The 8,752-nt window shown below is 41.4% G+C and overlaps 1 protein-coding gene across 7 annotated transcripts in view; it reads right to left on the reverse strand.

The window, feature by feature from the left end:
* LOC109918665 (transcription factor HIVEP3) overlaps positions 1 to 8,752 on the reverse strand; it is a 350,987-nt gene that overhangs the window by 67,473 nt on the left and 274,762 nt on the right. For 3 of the 7 annotated variants that reach the window (XM_048613197.1, XM_048613200.1, XM_048613196.1), the window contains one exon: positions 1,907 to 1,954. The gene's annotated coding sequence lies outside the window, so the exon portion shown is untranslated. Of the gene's footprint in view, positions 1 to 1,617; positions 1,699 to 1,906; positions 1,955 to 6,333; positions 6,436 to 8,752 lie in introns of those variants that run through there. The other 4 variants (XM_048613198.1, XM_048613199.1, XM_048613202.1 and 1 more) reach the window with 3 other exon arrangements.

Genomic DNA, 8,752 nt, shown 5'->3' on the forward strand with positions numbered 1-8,752 from the left:
AAAGAAAGCCCTAGTTCACGCACCTTGGCTGGGCAGGTGCAGCGGGCAAACTGTCCTGTACTATTCCAACAACATGTCTTAACATCAAAACGCTGAATGGCTCCAACATGACTATTCCATTTCCTCAATGAGTGAGGCTGCCCAACCAAATATGGAACCAGTGCACACTCTGCTGTGGATATTTTTCCCCCTGGAAAAGCTGAACTGAGTCTATTCAAGCTCATTTCTCTTATGACCACTGTCCTGTCAGCCATTAGAATCTTTGCTAACAGTGGATTATAATTGAAGCAGGGCCCTGCCTCCTGACCCCATTAATCCCATGGGAATGGAGTCTTTGAACCCAACACAAACTGAAGGGGTCAGCGATTCTCCAACAGAAATACAAATGGGCAACAAAGTAGATGTTGTAAAGGATCAGTCCAGTTCGTTGATCAGATGTGAACTAACATTGGTTGCTTACGACATACATAGAGAAAATATAGAAAGCAAAAATGGCATGTTGGTGGTTTCCCCCTGAAAGCCTTGCCTTTACGAAGTGTCTTCCATCATCTCAGGATGGCCAAAAGTGCAACACAGTTAATTAAGCACTTTTTTCAGTGTAGTCATTGGGTAATCAGTTGAGGGGAGGCAGTTTTAAGACCGATGAGGAGGAATTACTTTTCTGAAAGGGTCATGAATTTGTGGAATACAGTACCCCAGAGAGTGGTGGGCAATGGGACACTGAATAAATTTGAGAAGGAGATCGATTTTTACTTAGTAACAGGTTAGAGGGTTATGGGAGAGGGCAGGAAAGTGGAGGTGAGATTAGCCATGATTGTATTAAATGGCTGAGCAGGCACTAGGGGCTGAATTGTCTATTCTTCCTCCTAGCCGTTATGTTCTTAATATTGGCTCAATACAGAGTCATCCCCTGCTCTTCAAAATAGGGCCATGGGATCTTTGACATCCACTCGATTGGACAGACGCATCCTTGTTTGAATGCCTTAGGGTAAAGGCGAGCGTGATTGACAGTGCAGCATTCCCCAAGTACTAAATGGCAATTAGGATTGTGGGCTCATGTCTCTCAAGTGGGGCACAAGCCTACAGTCTTCTGAGGTGACTGGGCTAAATGACTGAGCTCCTGAATGATGGTATTCTAACACTTGGTTGAAGCACAAGATCAGATCTTAGTGTTACAGCTGGCTGGATGTTGAACAAAATAAGAAAACTGCAAAAGGTGGGGTGGATAAATCGGAGGATGGAGCTCATCTAAATATGGTTAAATGGAATTAGCTGGGTACTGGCATTACTTGGTAATCCTGCACTGTGCTGCTAGAAGTCCAAAATTACAGTGGAACACTCACTCCAGGTATGATTGCCAGCTCCAGATGAATGGGATCCTCAAGATTTTCAGACAACCTCGCTCCACCCTGAGCTTTCCCCATAGGTTGCCCATCGAGCCAATGCTGTGCCCTTGCATTCCACAGCCAATAGAAAAATGAACAAACTCTTGCTGTTCCGATTGGATAATTTTTGACTGTCAGCTAAAGACCCTTTTTTTTCACAAAACAATAATACACGTAACACACAATAGAAATGAAAGGTTTTGTTTTGATGGTTCTTTGACTTTATACCCACATTTTGCCCATTGTAGTATCCTGGAGATTAACCATCATTTCTTTAGGACTCTAGAACAATCCAGGAGGTTTGACGACCCACCTACAGGAGAAACCAGCTGCTTTAGGAAGTTTCAGGGTAAGTACAGCTTGAACTGAAGTTCAAGACATCAGGAGAGTGACAGTGTGCAGTTCATTTAGCCCACAAATCAACTCACACCCAACTGCAAAGCCAAGAAATTTGAAGAGTAACTGACAGATAATTTCAATCATGTATTACTTCATACATCTGTTCAAAACTCCTCCTGTACCTGTAGTTCCTGATTTTGGTTCTTCACAAGCTCCTGTTTTAGTTATCTCTGCAAAAGGAAAACACAAAGTTTAAGAAAAATGGAAGAAACTTCAACAGTTGACATACTTGAACTGCTACATACAGCTGCATTAACCCTCTAAGCTGACCATCAAAATTGCCCTAAGTTTTGCCTTCGTACTTTTCCCTTCAAATTCAATGCAGCAATGTTCCATGGCTACAGTTGCCAACTCTGGTATGAACACTTTCCAGGAGGTGTGATCACATGACCTCTGGCTTCCAGTGAGCACCCACTCCACATCAGTCATCTGACATGCCCGGTCTCAGGGAGACTCTCCTTCCTGGCCATTGACTAGCCAACAATTTTTTGTTTAAACTCAACCTACAGTTGAACTGGTCTTTTCAATCCAGTTTCCAAACTATTTGGAGTTGGTGTTGATGTAATAATAATGTCACTGGATTGGTAATCCAGAGCGCTCGGCTCATGTTCTCGGGTTATGGGTTCAAATCCCACCAAAGCAAAATGGTGGGATTTGAATCCAATAAAAATCAAGTAGTAAATAAATGGCAACCATGTACTCAGTTGATTGATTTTTAAGACAATCTGGTTCAGTATTGTTCTGAGGGAAGAATATCTGCCATCCTTTCCTGGTCTGGCCTACATATGACTCCACATCTTCAGCAGCATAGTTGATATTTAATTACCTTCTTGGTAAAATAAAAAATGGGCAATAAATACACATGAATGAATTAAAGAAAAAGTTAAGGGAAATTCAATTCAAAAGGTTCAGTTTTTTTATTTTTTAAAAAAAATGGTCCTGGCATTTCAATCTCTTAGTACAAGATTCAAGATGGCGCTGACACAAGATGACTCTTTGCAAGCTCTCTAACGGTTGGGAAGGGTTGGGGTAGAGGGATTGCAAGTTACTTGCAACAATGCTTTGGGATTAATTTTCCAATTGCTGGAGACTTTAGGCTGTAAACAAATTTGCTGTGGACACCCCATCAAACCCAGAATTATCCACCCCGTCCAACATTCCCCTCCCCATCAGTAAAAGAACAGTTAAAAATACCTGCTGTGATTGAAGAAGAAAAAGAAAGAGAAAATGAACTGCTACCAAAACATATCAATGCAGATATTTCCTGTTAGTTCACTGCAATAGTTATTTCAGCAGTCACCCAGTCTGACAGCACATATGGCCAATACAAATAGCCTTAGCAATTCAAAAGGCCAACGAAAACAATATACCATTTTCAATTGACAATACTATAGGTTTGAATGTGTGATCCATAAAACAGAATCATACAATAAAGGCTTCAAAACACACATCAGCCTTGCAAAGTTACATGCAGACTGCATTGAGGAAGAGAGTGCCCCAGCATCTGCCAGATATCTGTAAGAAAAGCATTTCCAGGTTGTCAGTTCTTGGAAGTAGAGATATTGAGGTTTATTTTGCTGTACTTTTCTTTTTCGATAGGTCTTCAAGTAAAACAGAGTTGACCTTTCATACAGAGAGACACAGAGAGACACATGGGGGGCAAGAGGACATGAGAAAGAAAAAAAGAAACAGAAAAAGTAGGCATTTGAAATCTGTTGAATTGGAAACATTTGATGCCTGAACTGTCACAGAGTTGTGCACCACTAAAATTAGAAATATTCCACATCTAAGAAGTGAAGAATAGTCATCCAGACCATCACAATGAGGAATATTAGAACTGCTTTTACAGGAATAACTAGATAAAAGGATCAATGACTTTCACCTTACATTGCCCTAGCAGTCACATGAAACCACGGTAATAGACTTTTTTTAGTTAACCACAGCAATCAAGCTTTATAACAGACCCAGGCATGAGACGATGAAAACCCCCAGTGGTGGAGAATGTTTGGAATTTCTTCTTCCTCCCATGGAATGCTACATTCAGCACATGGAATGTCTCAAGTTGCTCATATACAGTAACCCAAGATGTTACTTTCTGAAACAAATCCATACAACTTGCATTTCTGAACGTTGAACAGTGTTACAGTGTTACAATGTGAAAATGATTGTCTTCTAACTCCAACAGGACATTTGGTGGCAAAACTGTTGCAAAAATATGGCCAAGGCAATAAAATCTCTACAGGCAACTCACTATGTGTTGGAGTGAGATTCCAGAACTTCATTGATGTCCTAGGACAAGTGTCACGTCAGGACCATCAATCATGTCGGTATTAGTGCTCTCAACAACATCAATTACAACCTCTAAACAACTGCGGCAGGAATAATTTGCAATTTGTCCAATTTGGTGATTGACATTAACTTCAACTTGGAGTCTAGTAGGGGACTTTCCTCTCCTGGCTAAATACTTAGATCTCAACCAACACTACTCAGATAGATGATCTAGTCATTATCTCATTACTATGTGTGGGAAGCGTGCTGTACCCAAATTGTCTAGCATGTTTCTCACAACAACAATGACCGCATTTCAACTGTACATCATTATTGAAGCATGCTTTGGAATATCCTGAGGTTGCGAAAGGCACTATATTAATGTCGGCTCTTCTATCGTTTGATTGGTTTTAACAAGGTTAATGTTAATTTGTGAAAAATCAGAACTCATGGCCTACCTCTTTTACTCCATGTGTTGCAGGATATTTTTGTGCCTTGATAATAATGAGTGCTGTTAATGCATCAGTATAATCCCTGGAACATACAGACTGATGACTTTTGCAATGCAGCAGAATTTAGTGAAGCTGCTTCTCCCAGATAAACCATCAGATGGCGCCAGTATGCTCATTCGACTTCCTATGTGCACATGTCCATTTAGCAATTGTAAATAGTAGGAATTGCAGATGCTGGAGAATCCCTTTTCTGATGAAGGGTCTAGGCCTGAAGGGTCTAGGCCTGAAACGTCAGCCTCTCTGCTCCTATGATGCTGCTTGGCCTGCTGTGTTCATCCAGCCCTGCACCTTGTTGTCTCAGCAATTGTAAATAGTTGTGTTTTACTAGTCTACTCTGTAGAAAGCGTCTTAAATAATGGTTGGCGGGTAGCAACAGCATAACATTTGATGGAGCACTTTCCAGCTTTAAATTGAGAAAGCAGGGATTGCAGGATACTCAGCCCCTCCCCAAACCCAAAAGTCCACCACGATGAAAGAGAGGAGATAAGCTAGCAATAAGATGACCACCATGCTGAAGGTTGCTGGTGGAAAGATGTAACAGGTTTCAAAACTCAAGCTTGTCCCTCCAAAGGGTTAATTCCACAACCTGCCTTCACTCTGCGATATCACTATCGTTCTCAAGGGTTCACGTCTCTTCACTGACAAACAACTGGCAAAGGGCGACAGCCATGAAAGATCATTGACTGCCAGAAGATAATTGGAAATCTGCCTCAGATGACAAAACTGTCTCCCCCCTGGGGCACTGCGCACTCTTTTGTTAAGATTCAAACTCTTCACAATGCAACACAAAGCTTATTGAAAGACTTTCAGCAAGAGATGCTGAATGTTACGACGCTGGCACTGCCTGCTTTAGCTCTCTGCCAGGCCCAGCACGATGCCATTGCCTCCTGCCGGTGAATTTCACATCCACAGGAGGTCATAAAGTGTTTGCAGCCAATATAATATTGATCTGAACTGTGGTCACTGCTGCAAAGTAGAAAAGGTAGCAGCCTGTATGCAGGTCCTAGCATGTGATCACCAACTGTAAGTGATATTGGTTGAAGGATGAAAGTTGATCAGAACACTGAGGAGAAGACTTCTTTGAAAATAGTGCCACCGACCTTTTAACTCCACACGAGGGGGAAGGCAAGGCTTTGGTTTAATGTCTCATCTGAAAAATGGTACCTCCTGCATTGCAACATTCTCTCTGTGTATTGCACAGAAATAACTTCCTAGATTATGCAGTCAAGTCATGAAGTGAGCTTCAACTTTTAACCTTTGAACTCAGAGGCAAGAGTGCCACACACTGAGTCCCAGCATTGAGAGCAATCAAGAGCAGGAAAACCTGGCAAAAGTTTTGTGACTTGTCTCGGGATTCCCATACGGTGAGTCGTGACCTCACTGAGGCTTTGGTGTGACAAGCCATGGAGCATGGACTAATTTTTGACAACTGAAAGGCTCCTTTAAATCCTCTTGTGATGGGCATGCTCCTGTGAACTATCCCTAGAGGCCCAACTGCAGTTGCTGTTGCAAAAGAAAAGGCCTGTGAAAAGGTAGGTATTCAGGTTTATTTTGTAGGAACACTGCCTTAATCAACTATTCCAACACAACTCCTGTATTTCCAATCCCCCAATCAAGAACTGTTCCCTCCCCCACCCCCAAACAGCAGCTCTACATGAAAACATCCACCTCCAACTAACAACATCCATACACCCCCTGATCTTCACTCTGGAGTCACACAACGTTTGAGGTATTAAAACAGGGTCACCCCACAAACAGTTTTGAGGCACCTCTGTACTGGCTCAGCCTCCAAATTCCATCTTTTCTTCCTTCTATTTATTGTTCTATATTTGATTTGATCCTAATTCACTATTTCCTTCGTCATCCTCTCTCAATCATTGGATCTCATTGGTTAGGGAGAGAAGCTGTTTGTCGCACAGTTTACGAAGATCTGGGTTGTCTTGTCGCCACAGTCCTTAGTTCGTACTTGCAGCAATTTGCAGTGCAAATTCATTCGAGTTGCATGGTGCAGGAACACAATTCATTCACAGAGCACACGCCCCCTTCAAATAAACATACGGCCAACGTGGACTTCAAACTGGAAGCATGCCAAGCCTCTCCGGTCCTCCTCCCTAATAGCCCAGCAGTCATAATTCTGGGGTGGGAGGTGGAAATTCCCCTCCCCTCCTCCACTCGAAGGTGGGGAAAGACAGCAGTAGAGCTGATAACTCCCCCACCACTCTCACACTGACTGCCTTCGTAATGTTACACCAAGGTCACATGACAACCCACAGATCAACTGGAGGCAGGCTGCAGCAGAGAACAATGATGGCAGGTCAATTTGTTACTGAACTGCACATTTCGACAGGCTGCTATCTACAACCGGTCATGATTGTGCTCACACCTACAATTGCAATTATTTTATTTCAGAAAAATATACTGTCCTGTATCACCAACGTCAACAAGAATGGGCTACAGGAATTAGGACTGTGCATCTCCTGCCTACATGCACTTTAACCCCATTTCCCATACAACACACAATGCTTTATTTGACGTCACTGTGATTAAAGAGGTGGATGTGTCATTTAAGAAAAAAAAGTGAGTGACACTTCTGACATTAGTTTGTTGTACTTTTTGAGAACTCAGATTTCATAGAACTGTACAGCAAGTGAATAGATGGAGAAGAAATTGCTCATTTGGGATTATTGCTGGACTGTTAACTAGCGACCCAGCTATTGACCTGGGGACCCAGGTACGAATCCTGCCACCGCAGATGGTGGAAATTGAATTCAATTAACATCTGGAAATATGAGTCTAATGATGACCATGAGTCAATTGTCAGAAAAACCCATCTTGTTCATTAGGGATAGGTAATAAACGCTAACCTACCTAGCGATACCCTGATCCCACGATTGAATACAAAGATTCACATCTTTCAACACTTCTTTATTTATTTTATTATCTATTCTTTCATGGGGTGTTGGTGTCACTTATTGGCCAGCATTTATTGCCCATCCCCAATTTCCCAGAGGGCAATTAAGAATCAACACATATGCGGGTCTGACATCTTTCTAGGCCAGACCAGGTAAGGATGGCAGACTCCCTTTCCTAAAAGGACATTAATGAAGCAGATGGGCTTTAACAACAAAACTAAAGTGCTTAGGTGGTTGCTATTAGGCTAATTTTACATTCTAGATTTTACTGAATTCAAATTTCAACATCTGCCATGGTGGGATTTGAATCCATGTCCGCAGAATATTTGCCAGGGTTTCTGGAATACTAGTCTAGTGACATTACTACTACATCACCATCCTCAATTGCTGCATTCCTTTCTCCCTCATAGTCTAAGTTTCTTAAATGCATCCATACCACTTGTCCCGAATATTCACTCTGACAGTCAATTCAAAACTGTGTGCTGTAACGCTCCATGACTCTACTCTATAACCATTCTCTGGGTAAAGATATTTCTTCCTGTGAACGAAAGAACAGAAGAAATAGGTGCAGGGTAACTGGCGTGAAGTCTTCAAACTCTGATGAGCTAATTCAGCAGAGACAAAGGAACCAAACCACCTGTCTTTACAAATTGGATATTTTCCTGGTGAGCAGTTGGCTACAGTTGAGAAACACAGGAACCCTAGAATCCAATTATGCATTACACTTCAAGATTCATATTAATCATATTTAATATGAATCTGAAGTCTACCTAGCTGCCTTGGTGCTGGAATTTTAAATATCCTTCCTAACAAAAATACATGGCCTGACTGCGATAACATTGGCAATGAAATTACCAATGTTTGCTGTCACAACTGCTTTGAAATTAACAGCAACTTCTATAATCGCAGTAAATTGCAGAAATCCAGAAGTTGTCATCATCAGGGATTCCAGGCTTCCCGAGTCAAGCAGAACTTGATGAAAACTTGCCTCTTAACATATTTGTTTTGATGTTAAAAAAAAAACACCTTTTAAAAGAGAAAAAAAAAGTTATCACTTGATGGATAGGATGCAACTGAATTTTGAAACAAAGTTCACAGGTCATAATTTTTGCTAAAAACCTCTGATTCTGGACAACTATTTTTATTTTTGTGAAATGTCCAATTTCACCATGGAGAAAAAAAACACTTAAAAATTGTATAGTTTCTAAAAAGGTTTGTTTGCCATTTCAACTTCTTCCCGAATTCCATGTATACATATCTCAAGAATTTATATCAC

Source organism: Rhincodon typus, chromosome 27, assembly GCF_021869965.1.
Source record: "Rhincodon typus isolate 14 chromosome 27, sRhiTyp1.1, whole genome shotgun sequence".
In the NCBI taxonomy this organism is placed as follows: Eukaryota; Metazoa; Chordata; class Chondrichthyes; order Orectolobiformes; family Rhincodontidae; genus Rhincodon; species Rhincodon typus.